We start from the raw sequence: 15,460 nt of genomic DNA, 5'->3' as shown, positions 1-15,460 counted from the left end.
ATGTGAAACATGAGCTTGGACATGTGAGCCTACATACCTGAGCCTAGAGGTTGGTATGCCTAATATAGTACATACTAATTATATGAGCTTGGACATGTGAGCCTATATACATGAGCCTAGAGGTTGATATGCCTAATATAGTACATACCAATTATTAAAACCATAAAGACCTGTACTACGGACACACCTTGAAAGATATTCTTGTCATATAATCTATACTAGCTATAAATTCCAAGGAAAATTCTTGTCCTTTATAATAATTAGCGAATTAAGTACACTTAATACAAGTATGCACCAACCATGTCATAGGCCTAGTTCCTAGATTTTCGTACCCCAGTGAAGCCTATTTCATTCCAAGAAAGTACATGAGCCGAGTTTATACAAAAAAGGCATGAGCCTACCTACATGAACCTAGACACATGAATTTATATATGTGAGCTAAGAGACATGAGACACCTAGACACGTGAGCCTAGAGACGTGAACATGCATATGTAAGCCTAGATAAGTAAACCAATAGACATGCTGATAGCCACTAAATTCTATGTAGCTTCTTTCTATGCATATGTAAGCCTAGATAAGTAAACCAATAGACATGCTGATAGCCACTAAATTCTATGTAGCTTCTTTCTTCTTTACACAAAAGTTTCATCACTCTATACTGATTTCTTTCGTTTCCTTTACTCCTGTTTCTTGGTAGTTTCATACTTCCTTAGGACCTATAATTTTGTACAAAGCATCAAGTCCGAATTGCAGCACCAAATACTACTACTACTAAGATCATTTTGAGGTTCGGTATTAAGGTTGGGGAATTTGGGAGGTAGACTATTGAGAGAGGAAGAAGAGAGTCAGTAAGAAAAATAGAGAGTAGTAGAGAGAAAGATGTACATGCCAAAAAAACACGGTAGAAGAGTGAGGGAGAGAGACAAATCATGATAAGCAAGAGAAAGGGAAAGAGAAAGCAAGTAGTAGAAAGAAAAAACTTGCACCCATGCAGTGGGTGGGTCCTATTACATGTAAATCATGCTGGAGAGTTAATTTCTTGAAGTATTTGAATGTTTTTTAATTCTTAAAAAAGCCCATTTTTCCCCTTTGCTTTAGTGATTTTATAACACATGTCTGAGGTACTACTAATTTGGACACCTTACTATGCTTTCACCCACTCCCAAAGGAAAACATAAAGTTGCTCGTAGATCTCGTCTAAGACACTACCAACCCAATCAGCATTTGTATATCCATGTAGTTGCATCTCTATGTCAACCTCATAGAAACTTCCATAATCAATAATGGAATTTATGTATCTGAGAATCCGTCTAGCCACATCCAAATGTGGCTTCCTGAGGGCCTACATAATCCAACTCACAAGTCTAACACTGGCTCAAATTTGGCCTAATAATGGTCATGTAGATCAACCTACCTTATATACACATGTATGTATAGTGGGGTCTTCCAAAATCTCACATGTATCTGTAGCTTAGTGTTCTGTAGCTTAGTGTTCTACTCCAATGGCACTGAAATATGCTTACACCCTATCCAAGCCATACTACCTCTGTAATAACAAAATGCCACCATCAGGTGATCTCACCACCTCTACACCAAGAAAATACCACAGCCCACTCAAAACTTTCATCTTATAATGGGGTATTCCAAAATCTCACATGTATCTCTGCAACGTAGTGTTTTGCTCCAATGACTGAAATATGCTTACACCCTATCCTAGCCATACTACCTTTCATTTTATAATGGGGTATTCCAAAATCTCACTTGTATCTATAACTTAGTGTTCTGCTCCAATGACATTGAAATATGCTTACACCCTATCCTAGCCATGCAACCTTTGTAATAACAAAATTCCATCAGGTGATCTCACCACCTCTATACCAAGAATATACCATATCTCGCTCAAATCTTTCATCTCAAACTTTTGCTTCAAAAGCATCCTGATATCATGTATGCTAGCATCACTACTATCACCAGTAATAATCAATTCATCCACATAAATGACTAACAGTATGATCCTTATGTTTGTCTTTTTCACATAAAGTGAAAAATCTACATTGGAAAAATGACTAATAGTATGATCCTTATGTTTTTCTTTTCACATAAAGTGAAAAATCTACATTGGATATCTAAAATCCAATGGTAACAAGATATGCCCTGATATTATTTGAACATGCTCTTGGTGCCTACTTCAAGCTATACAAGACTTTGTGTAACTTGCATACAAAATCTGGATATGCATTGCTCTCATAACCTAGTGGGGCTGCATCATGTAAACTTCTTCTTGCAAATCACCATGTAAGAATGCATTATTTACATCCACCTAATGTAAAGACCAAGACTTCATTACAGTTATAGCAATGAAAACTCTCACGATTATATCATTCTCACAACTTGGCTAAATGTGTCCTCATAGTTAATGAATGCCATATGTCTATGCATAACCCTTGTCTTGCCTTATACATGTTCATAGATCCATCTGATTTATGCTTAACCTTATACATGTTCACATATCCATCTGAGTTATGCTTGAACTTATACACACACTTACATCTAATTTCCTTATTATCCTTAGGTAAAGGCACTAATTCTCATGTCACATTTATATCTAATGTTACAATCTCCTCATCCATGGCATCTTCCCATTTCTGATTTCCAAGTGCTTACTCTAAATAAGTGAACTCTACCTCATGTATTTCTTTAACCATGTAAGAATAGTGATGGATTGTATATCGATTATATCTCAACCTATCAATAGGGTATCTAACCCGAGGAGACCTACATACACCTAGATCACTACGCAAGTGTCCTTGAAATAATCCTAGTTCTTTATGCACACCAAGAGTAAAGCCAAGCTTCTCATCAAAGCTCTGCTTGGAGCAACTAGAGTCACCATCCACATGAGAGTGACCTACTGACACAAAAGGTTGATCTACCTTTCCCTTCCCTTTGTGTAATACATGTGTACTAGCACATGTAGTACCAGGAGATGATGCATCTACATTCCTATGTCCTCAACCTGCCTTACCGTGGACTAACACTAGACTAACCAGGAGATAATGCATCTTCATTCCTTGCATATGTCCTCAATCTACCTAACTATGGAATAACACTAGATTCACTACTAGAGTCTAAAGGGCTTGCCATGTCCACTAAGCACCTATGATTTTTGCTACTCTACATGTGGGAGAGCATCATTACTTCTTACATCTTCATCTTCAGTTGCCTTCACTGGTGTATACCACCTACTCATCTCATCAAAGATAATGTTTATGCTTACTCATAGCTCATGAGTGGTAGGGTTAGAGCATCTATAATCTTTCCGCTCTCTCCAAAGTATAACCAATGAAGATGCATTTCTTTACCTTTGTATTTAACTTGGTTCTCACTTTATCATAAGCATGCACATATGCAATACATCTAAACACTTTCAAGTGAGACACATCTAGTTTTACGCATGTAAACTTTTGTTTATATGTCATGCCATGAACAGTTGTAGTGGGGGGTCCTATTCATAAAGAATATATCCAAACACTATCAAGTGAGATATATCTAGTTTTATGCCTGTAAACTTGTGTTCAGGTGTCGTGTCATGAATAGTTGCAGTGGGGTCATGTTCATAATGTAAACATTAGTAGTTGTGCTATTATTTCAGCCTAACGGCTTGCAAATATTCTTGCTTCTATTAGATTACCTATAGATAATAATGATATGATAGTATTGGTAACCTTGAATGGTTTGGCAAGGAATACAGTCAGCTTGAGATCTCCATTTGGAGTTTGAGAGAACTTTCCTAATTTTCAGGAATTGATTGCTCTCCTCGTCTATGAGGAGATGAATCTTGAGGGAGGTTCATCCTTCAGAAATTCACATGAGCAGGCCTTCTACTTACATACAGGTAGAGGTAGAGGTAAATCCTTCTCTAGAGTATGCAGTGGTGGTGGTTGATTTGGACATCAAATCCAAAGGCACGATAACCACAAGAAAATCAATCTCATATAGGTGGAAGAGGAGGCCACTCTAGAGATAGGGGGAGCTAGAGAGGCCAAAGTGGTTGGTAAAGAAATCAAAATACAAATAGCATGGCAAATAATAGGGAACATCACAAAGGACTTCTATAAAAAGCATAATGATGCCAAAAGTGGAAAGTTATAGCAAGGCAACTATGCATCATCAAGGCAACCATATATTATAGAGCCATCACACAAATATATTATATTACAAGTAAATAGGGTGATGATAGGCAACTATATATTATGGTAGCCATAATCTCACCAACCATACTAGTGGCATAAACATGGTGATGATAAGCAACCATATATTATGGAGCCATAACACAAATATATTATGGAGCCATCAAGTAAATAGGGTGATGATAGGCAACTATATATTATGGTAGTCATCTCTCATTGTGGCAAGATAATTTTTTTTCAAGTGCACATATACCCTTAGTTTTCAAATCTTTTTAGGAACAAAACTATGGGTGATACCCACTCTGTATGCTCAATCTTATAAATAAATCCTACTTGGACTATTTTGTTGATTTTTTCTTTTACTAACTATGAGTATCTTAGGTTCATAGCATAAGGGTACTCAATCTCTCATAAATAAATCTTGGTTGGACTAGCTTATTGATTTCCTCCTTTTCCAATCTTTTTAGGAATAAAAATTGTAGGTGATGTATGCTCAATCTTATGAATAAATCCTGGTTGTATTAGCTTGTTGCTTTCCTCTTTTTTATGTATACCCTTAGTTTTTCAATCTTTTTAGGAACAAAAACTATGGGTGATACCCACTCTGTATGCTCAATCGTATAAATAAACCCTGATTAGACTAGCTTGTTGATCTCCTCTTGTACCAACTATGAGTATTTTAGTTTCATAGAGTAATGATGTTGTCTCATAGTCCATGCACCTTCCATAATAGAGATTGTATGTTCACTACTTCAAGTGGAATCTCCTTTATGTCAGTGAACTTCCATCTTGGAAATCTGATAAAAGATCCAAGAGCTCCTTCACTTCTTTAGGTTTCAAATCTTTTGCAATGTTCATCACTGATGGTTTTAGCAATTCCTCCTTCACTTCAGCTAGACCATCATACAAAATGCCAAGTTTCTCTTCAACACTTTGTTGAGATTTCTCCAAGAAGACATATCTATCATCTATCATCAACATTGTATATTTTAAACCATTCTCAAGTACTTTCCTCAAGTCTTCTTCTCCTCTTAATGACATTCTTCTCATAGTTTAGCCTCATGTGTTGTTGGGCTCTCTCCTTGTTGTGTCTATCTGGGATGGATCTACATTGGCAAAAACTTAAAGTTGTAGTTGCTTAGGTGTTATTATTTGTGAAGGTCCGCAATAAAAAAATTTCCCACTATGTGCTCTTATCTTAATACTTATTGATCCTTGTTGCATCTACATCGATAATAACTTAGAGCAATTTCTACTCTAGGTCCTACCTCATGTTCCTCCTTGACTTTGCAAAGTACATCAATAGTAGCCAAAAGATGCATCCCCTTGTATAAATCCTTAGGTTCAAGCAATGGTGCATATAGTCCTCATGTGTGAGAAGTTTGGTGGGTACACATTGTCCAATGTGGTTCTAGTCATGGTATTAACACTTCTATTAGAAATCCCCAAGTTATTAGGTGACAAGTCTGGAGGGTAAATATTAATAGATTTGGTCATAGTATTTAACTCTTATGATTATGATAGAAACTCCGAAGTTATTAGGTGAACCTTCCATCTGTGTAAGTTCACATTAATAGTTTGGGACTTCTTTCTTAAATAGATATGATATGTATCCTAGTCATGAACTAATCTAGCTTCCCACATGTAGGGTGGACTCTTGCTGGGGGCTACGGTTTATGATGTTGCATATGGGTTTGAGTCCTCTCTTGCCATTTCCTTCATAGTATCCATGTGCCCAAAATATGGATCCACTCTACTATATGCCACAAAATGATATACGTTTAGCAATGCATCAATAGTTAATTGTATCACCAATGGGTAGAGGATAAGATATGAATAATACAACCAAGAAAGACCTATTACCATTGTTAAGGTCCAAATAGAGTGAAAAAAATAACTTTTATAGATGTGGTGCATGTCCTATGAGGATAACATGCCAAACCCTAGAATCCCCAAAGGGAAACAAACCACAAATCTTAACTTGTTGAGTGTCCAAAGAGGTAGGATCACTTCTATACCTCTTAATGTAATTACACAGTTTTGTAACCCATGAAAAATTTTGCCTACAGAAGGAGCTAATGGGGCTAGTACTTCCACACGGACATGCCTACCCTAGCTGGATCTATCTCAAAAAAGGTAAGAAATGTAGATCTATGAAAATCAAAAAGGTGAAGACAAGGACATCTAGATCCACCTCAAAAAAGGTAAGAATATGTAGATCTAAGAAATGTATATCTAAGAAAATTAAAAAGGTGAAGACAAGGGCATGCCTACCCTAGTTGGATCTATCTCAAAAAATGCAGATCTAAGAAAATTAAAAAGGCGAAGACAAGGACACCATATAGAGTGGCTCTAAGCAGGATAAGTTTGTCATATTTATAGCTTCAAACTGACCCTAAAGAATCCCAATTACGTTTAGAATTTCAAGACAAGTGAATCAATAAGAGAATTTGCCACACCTAGAGTTTTAGGTAAATATCTACGCCATCTGCATGAGAAATTAAAGGAAGCCCAAAATTTGGTTTGGGAATGTCAAGCAAAGTTGGAGTCTAGACTAAAAATGATCAAAGGGTTGGACACTCTTCATCTTCAAGTATTACCAACAATTAACCAAGTGGGGAGACCTTTAGTAGCTCCTAAAAGCGAGCAAAGTGTTGGTGGACACTCTACATTTTCAATTATCACCAATTGGGGAGACCTTTAATAGCTCCTAAAAGCAAGCAAAGGGTTTGGGAATGTCAAGCAAATTTCGAGTCTAGAATAAAAATGAGCAAAGGGTTGAATGCTCTACATCTTCAAGTATTACCAAATTGGCCAAGTGGGGAGACCTTTAGTAGCTCCTAAAAGTGAGCAAAGGGTTAAAAAGTGATCATCTTCATGTATTACCAAGTGATCAAATTATTAGTGGGTTGAAGAGAGAAGTTACTACACATGGGTAGGGCTATTATGAAGGTAATAATTTCCTATGGCTCCCCAAGGCCTAGGCATGATTCCTAAACCTCCTACTAGGTTGAAGAGATAAGTTGTTACACACAGATAGAGCTATTATGAAGGTAATAATCTAATATGGCTCCCCAAGTCCTAGGCATGATCCCTTTATGTTTAGAAATCTTTATGCATAAAAGATCTCTATGCATAAGATCTCTATGCATAGAGTGCTTTATACATAGAGCTCTCTATGTATAAGTGCTCTATGGCCCCATAATGTTAGGGCATGGTGTCTAAGTGTGAAGTTTAATTTCTCCATGTGTAGAGCTATGTACACACGAGATCTCTATGTATAGGGCTCTCTATATATGAGAGGTATATGTGTAGAGCTCTCTATATATGAGAGGTATATGTGTTGAGTGATTATATATACACATATATATATATATACATATATATATATATAGTTCTTATGTGTTGAGTGATTATATACATATTATGTATGCATACCTGTTTTAAAATGTAGATTGCACTCTCCACATGTTATAAATTCATGGAGATGGATTTATAACATGTGGAGAGTGCAATCTACATTTTAAAAAAAAAGGTATGCATACATAATATATTGTAATATAATATATATATAGATCTATATATATATATATATATATATATATAGATCTATATATATATTATATTACAATATATTATGTATGCATACCTTTTTTTAAAATGTAGATTTCACTCTCCACATGTTATATAACATGTATATATATATAGATCTATATATATATTATATTACAATATATTATGTATGCATACCTTTTTTTTAAAAATGTAGATTTCACTCTCCACATGTTATATAACATGTGGAGATGGATTTATAACATGTGGAGAGTGCAATCTACATTTTAAAAAAAAGGTATGCATACATAATATATTGTAATATAATATATATATAGATCTATATATATATTATATTACAATATATTATGTATGCATACCTTTTTTTTAAAATGTAGATTGCACTCTCCACATGTTATAAATCCATCTCCATGAAAGCAATCAAAGAGGTATGTTCATCTACATTATTTGGTACATCTTTGCACCCTTGAGTGCCTTAGGAGTTTCTTATCTTCTTGTTTTTATGCTTGTGCAAGGTATACATAAGGGCTTCTACATGCATTAGGATATGTGTAAGGGCCTTATACATGCATAAGCTATGCGCAACCAGCTCATCCATGCACTCAATAAAGTTAGAGTCCAAGTTCCCAACCTCTTGCACTTCCTCAACTTGCACTTGGTTCCTAGGTGCAAGCCTTAGTGCTAGTGGTATATGGCGGTAAGGGTACCTTAGGGATACTTTTTACCCCCTCATTTGTTAGTGTTTACTATAGTGATAGATGTGTTTTCAGCATTCACATGAGTGGAAATGATAATGGTTATCTTGGTCGGGCTAAGTTAGGAAATTGACCATAATTGGTCGCTTGTAAATTTCTATAGCAATGAACTGTCATGATTTCCCATCCACAAACATGTCACACAATATAAAAAATAATCTCTATCTCAAATGTTGACACTCAATGATAGGAGTACCTTCCTACCCCCCCACTCCTTGACATCTTCCCATAGTGTAGGGGTGCTTCACAACAACGGCCCTTACTGGTGTGATTTTACCTACACACACACACACACACCAAACCATATGGAGATGTGGATATATATAAGGATTTCCTTACCATTTCCTAGGTGGTTTCCTAGATTGACCCATTCATCACCATTATTAGTTGAATTGATTTAGTAATAAAGCTCTTCCACTAGCATGTACTATATTGTTGTCGTTTCCTTTTTTGAGTTTACAAATCATGTAACCAAAGGTGTTCCTAAAATAATTGATGGGTGCTAGATTTGGCCTTCTTGTAATCCCATCACATCATGTTATCATTAAATCATATGCTAGCTATACTCATCAAAGGAATCAAGGTTCTGAGAGTGGCCCAACATGTTATGCAAGTTTATATTATTGAGTCCCACAAGAAATCTCCTCATCATTTGTTTTCTAATTGATTTTTTCTTGGGGCTCATATCTATAGTTCAAGTACTTTCATATATGTGATGAAGTCATGAGTTGACTCCCCTTCCTTACTCTCAATGCTTAGTAGCTACATTTTGTATTTTTCCTTGAATAGGTGCAAATCCATTAATGAATGTAACATGTGAGATGAAGTCACAAGCTGATTCCCCTTCCTTCCTCTCAATGTTGTATAGTTGAGTAGCTACACTCTCCATTTCGCTCTAATAGGTGCAAATCCAACAATGAACGTAACACAACACTGGGTAATCAATCTTTCCTTCAACCTTGAGAGATCTAAACCATTATCTAGCTCTACCATCATCCATACTCAATCCTTGAGCTTACAATTAGGTAGTATCATTCAAAGACACTTGTCCAAAGGTTTCCAAGTCCAATATTGGATATTTCAATCCATCAAGTTTTGTTTTAAGAGTTTTAAAATATGTGTGTGCTCAGCTCTTAAATCCAATCTTTCTACTTGTATGGTAACCCCCTTTTCCATTACTCACCATTGCCTTTACCATGGCAGATGTATAAGCTAGTGGCGATGGTGCATAAGCATATTGAGTCATATATATAAGCTATTGGGGGTGGTGCATAAGCATATGAGTAAGATATATAAGGTAGTGGTGGTCATGGACAAGCATATGAGTTAGGATCGCCATCAAGTGTAGACTCCATAGGCCTAGATTACCATGGCCTAAGGCATTGGTTCTTGCTAGATGTACTTAGGGTATCTGTTGGGGGCTCCTCCTAAAGGTGCTTGGGGTTGAGCCAAATTTAGATTACCAGATTTAGATTATCTGTTGGGGGCTCCTTCTAAAGGTGCTTGGGGTTGAGCCAGATTTAGATTACCATGTGCCCTCCTTAGGGATCCTACTCCACCCGGTTTAGCATTATTTTTGGCTCCCATCCCTTGGTTCACAAAAGGATTTAGCTCTATAGGTGGGGCAGTTTGAGTTTAATTGGCACCTTATTTCTCCATGCTAGATTTAGAGGTTCCCTATCCTCTAGTGGTGGTTCACTTAGAATAAGATTATTGTTCAAAGTAGCTTTAGCTATGGTTGTATGGCAATAGGATGTAATGTGACATCTTGTGCTTGAGCATCTTCAAGTAGTTGCAAAGGCAACTATGGTTGTAATGAGGGTGGTTGCATCCCTCCTAAGTGTTTCATCCAACCCATATGCAAGATAAGGTTTTCCATGTCTACAATCTTAAAATCTCTTCCCAATGTAGGGTTTAAGGCTAGACTATGCTCTCTTGATTGATTTTAAACTTTCCAAAAATGATTGATTTCTATGGGCGTAAAAGTGTCACATCACTTTTGTAGGCATGAAAATCAAAGAACTTGTATGGACGTGCGTAGAAATACTTAGAGTGATGGTCATACAACATAGAAGTAGTACTTATTGATGTAAAAGTCGAAAGACTTCTACAAATGCAAAAGTATATTAAGGTGAAAAGAAACTCACTCCTCTCTAATCCCTTACTGTTGTGGGGCTTCCCAAGCTGATAGATATTAAGGGATGCCACCCTTACATGTGGAGAGCTCCTTCCTTCACTCCTTCTTTCATCCATTGTACGCCTAGCATAGCTTGAAAATGGATAATAAACCTAGGTTAAAATTTAAAATTGTTCTAAAAGATTAATAAGCATTTAGATAGCTGCTCAAAGAACGGTGGTTACATAAAAATTATTGCAAGAACCATTTTATTGCGAACTATTGCACTAAGACCTTATTGCATTAAAACAAGCCCCTGCAGTGTGTGTGTGTGTGTGTGTCTTATTTCTTATCTATGATCTCTGTGTGTGTGTGTATCAAGTTTGACGATCATGAGTATGCACACAAAGATGAGAGAGGTTAGGTCAAAAGAAGGGGGAAATAACCTACAAGGAGGAAGTATAACCTCCAAGTATCTCTTATATATTAAATAAAGGAAGAGTTTGAGGAAGCTACCATGTGACAAGAATTTGAAGGTTCAAGAAGTAATTTGGAGGTTAGAGAAGGGGCAAGTTCCTATTACTCTAGGAATTTGGAGGTTAGAGAAGGGGCAAGTTCCTATTACTCTAGGAATTTGAAAAATATCCAACTGGAAATTATATATGTGCGAAGCATGGGTCAGGCCACTAGTGTTTGTAATTTTACATTCAAAGTTACTTGAACAAATTTTAAAATTTTTAATGCATATATTATTCAAAAATTTGTGTACTTTATTGTAGTATTTATTAAGTTACATGTGAACATTTTTCCATACATAAGAATAGAGTGGATAGAGGTTTAGTAAATAAAACTTAAGATCTTGCTTAAAAACTACCTTTTTGTACTTTTAAAAGTATGGCATGGCAATCTCTATGGAAACTAAGTTGCAATGGCCTATCTTTGTGTAGAGAACTCATTAAGGTTGCTCATTTTGCTTTAAGATTTGTTGGCTCTTCAAAAGTTAAGGATATTCAAAGGCATTTTTCCTAAACCTCCATAGGGAAAGCTTAAGCTGATGCACGTGAGGTCTATGTTGAATCAAGTATTATATAGGGTAGTAGTCAAGTAGGGCAAGAGGGTGTTAGAATGGTTATGGACAGCACAAAATGGTTTTTAAGTGTGCTTTACAAGAGAAGTGCATACATGAAGTGAACATTTGGGTGCTTTAAAGAGAGAAATGCATGATACATGATTGGTCTAAAGGGTTGATTCAACCATGCCTTAGAAGAGAAACATAAATTATTCATCATGGAAAAGGAAAAGAAATGCATGTAATACCAAGCTAGTGAACTAAACGCATACATGATTAGTCTGAAGGGTTGATTTAACCATGTCTTATGAGGGAAATACGTATAAAAATTTATTTTTTTTTGTTTTTTAAGAGCGACGATTTAGATGGCACAAAATGTGTGGTGAGGAGAAAGCTTTTGTCACTAGTTTCATAGGTCTCTCTCTTCTATTCTAACCTCAACACAAATTATAAGGGGTGCATGTAATACTAAGCTAGTGAACACAAATTATAAGGGGTGCATGTAATACTAAGGGGTGCATGTAATACTAAGCTAGTGAACACAAATTATAAGGGGTGCATGTAATACTAAGCTAGTGAACTTTTTCCTAAAGCTAGAGGCGATCGAAGGCCCAAGCGTTCTCGGCCGTCACCTGCTCCTCTTCAGCGGGGGTGAGGTCGTTGTCGATGTGGAAAAGCTCCCGAAGCTGCTCGACGGACTTGCCAGGGATCATATCGGCAACGGCCTGGCACGCCAGGTCCAGCAGACCCTTGACGTAAAGGAAGTCGGCGGCATTGATCACATCTAACAACAGCCCGTCCGGCCCCCCGAGCGTCTCCAGGAAAGCGCAGTCGAAATCTGCCGTCCGACTCCGACCCGGCTCCCCCTGCGCAGCTTCGCTAGTATTACTGCTGGCGGCGGCGGCGGCGGCAGCAGCAGCCGCGGCGTTATGGGACTTGCAATACTCGAGGACCTTGGCTAGAACGCGGGCGGTGACACGGTCGGAGTTGATCGGGATGGGAGTGTCTGTAGAGGCGCTGTCGGTGTCGTGGAGAACCTCCTTGAGGACGAGGGACTGGAGCGCCACCTCCTCCTCCACTTCGAACAGCTCCCCGTCGAAGCTCTGCAGCGTCACGGTGGTGGTCGACATGATGAGGTGGCGGAATAGGAGGGGGGCGAGACGCATAATAGTATATACGTCTATACCATGTACACGCATCGACTTTCCCTCTTCCAAAGGCCCCTCGCTTGCCCACTCCTTCTTGCTCCATATTCCACCTTCACTTCTTTACAACCACCACCACATCTTTTTGTACAACCACCCATTCTCACTTATCCAAGCAAATTTACTCGATCTTGCCTCCAACTCACACCCATGGCCTTCTGTAATGGCTCTTTTCAGCCTTCATGACATCTTCGCATTGATGGAGTTCACACATTGCTCACATACACATGCGTGTTTACCCCAAGGTTACATCTATTGGAGGCAAGTTGATTCAAAAGGTTGCATCTATTGGAGGCAAGTTGATTCAAAAGGCCGGCATGCACTTGAGAAAGCTATTTTTTAACAAGCATTTGTGTACCATGCTTGTTGAGAGAGTACATTGGTAGTTGTATAGGAAAACAAAATGTAATCTTGGAGCTTAAAGGTATACATGATTTCTAAAGAACATCAAAGGCACACATCATTTCCAAAGGGTAATGCCACTCGACAATTAAGTGAAGGCCATGAGAATTTATTTTCAATGAAGATCAGGAGGAATTCTCTGGAACATTTAAAGGAAGTGGAAGCTATCACACAGGTGGGTCATCAATGTCTACTACACTAGTTAAGCTCGATATCTCAACACTCCCCCTCAAGCCTAACTTCACACATTGCATTTTAAGTAAGCTCCTAAGCTTGTGGAGATTCTTTGTACACCTAATGCCTTCATGTGAAGATATTAGCCACCTGATCCTCTGTGTTGATATATACCAAATCCACATCACCTACTAGAACCTTCTCCCTCATAAAATGATAATACACCTCAATATGCATTGTCTTAGGATGATAGACTAGGTTACCAGCTATATGCTACTCATGTTATCATAATAAATGATAATGTCCCTATCCATGATCTCACCCATCTCCATAGGATGATAGACTAGGTTACCAGCTATATGCTACTCATGTTATCATAATAAATGATAATGTTCCTATCCATGATCTCACCCATCTCCATATTCTCACCCATTATCATAATAAATGATAATGGCCCTATCCACGGTCTTATCATATCACCAAGTAGCTTTTGAAACCAAGCTACCTCACAAGCTTCCAGAATAGCAGACTCTACCTTTGTACTCAACAAGGTAATTGTTGGTTGTTTCTTACTGCTCTAACTCACAATAGATCTCCTATCTAAGACACTACCAGCCCAATTAACATTTATATACCCATGTCTAGCCACATCCAAGTGTGGCTTCCTAGGGACTTGCATAAACTAACTCATAAGTCCAACAATATAACTCAAATCTTGGCCTAGTGATGGTCATGTAGATTAACTACCCACTTTGTGTATGTACATAGTGGGGTCCTCCAAAAGATCACTCGTATCTATGGAAAGCTTAGTGTTCTCTCCAATGGCATTGAAATACGCCATTGGAACAGTGATGGTCATGTAGATTAACTACCCATGTTGCGTATGTACATAGTGGGGCCCTCCAAAAGCTCACTTATATTTGTGAAAATCTTAGTGTTCTGTTCTAATGGCATTAAAATATACTTACAACCTATCATATCATACTTGGACAACATGTTTAAGCCATATTACCTCTGTAAACAACAAAATACCATCAAGTGATCTCACCACCTCTATACCAAGAAAATACTGCAACTTACCCAAATCTTTCATCTCAAACTTCTACTTCGAAAGCATCATGACATCATGTATATTAGCATCACTATCACTATTAATACTCACGTCATCTATATAAATGACTAAGAGTATGACCCTCTATCTATCTTTTTCACATAAAGTTTTAAAAAAATCATTGGATATCTAAAATCCAATGGTAACAAAATACTCCATGATCTTGTTTGACCATGTTACTCTAGGTGCTTGCTTCAAGCCATACAAGACTCTGCATAACCTGCATTAAAAAATCTAGATGTATATGGCTCTCATAACCTGGTGGTGGTTGATATAAAGACCAATCCTTCATTTTATTTGCAACCATAGCAAATAGCTTTCACAGTTGCCATTCTTGAAACACTGGGCAAAATATCTCCTCATGTCAATGCCATATGTATGTACATAACCCTTGGTAATCAGTCTTGCTTTATACATGTTCACAAATCCATCTAAGTTATGCTTGATCTTATACATCCACTTACATCCAATTGCCTTCTTATCCTTAGGGAAAGGCACTAATTCCCATGTCACATTTATATCCAATGTTGCCATCTCCTCATTCATGGCATCTTCCTATTTCTGATTTCCAAGTGCTTACTCAAAATAAGTGGGCTCTATCTCTTGTACTGATTTAACCATGTAAGCATAGTGATAGGTGATATATCCATGATATCTCAACCTCTCAACAAGGTATCTAACCCGAGTAGATGTGTGTACACCTAGATCACTGGTGAGGGTCCTCAAAACAACCATGGTTCTCTGTGCACTAGGAGTAACCACTCTTAGAATGTCAATCTCCTCATCAAGGCTACTCAGAGCCACTAGAGTTACCATCCACATAAAAGTGACCTACTAATGGATCCAAACATAAAAGGTTAGTCT

General features: G+C 37.5%; 1 pseudogene; it reads right to left on the bottom strand.

The window, feature by feature from the left end:
• Window positions 1-12,297: 12,297 nt before the first annotated feature.
• Window positions 12,298-12,870, bottom strand: LOC147627012 (SKP1-like protein 1 pseudogene; annotated as a pseudogene).
• Window positions 12,871-15,460: the final 2,590 nt, after the last annotated feature.

Source organism: Cibotium barometz, chromosome 21 (genome assembly GCF_041138505.1).
Source record: "Cibotium barometz isolate CiBa-2024 chromosome 21, ASM4113850v1, whole genome shotgun sequence".
In the NCBI taxonomy this organism is placed as follows: Eukaryota; Viridiplantae; Streptophyta; class Polypodiopsida; order Cyatheales; family Cibotiaceae; genus Cibotium; species Cibotium barometz.
Note: the sequence above shows the minus strand (reverse complement) of the source record. Positions and strands in the feature narration are given on the sequence as shown.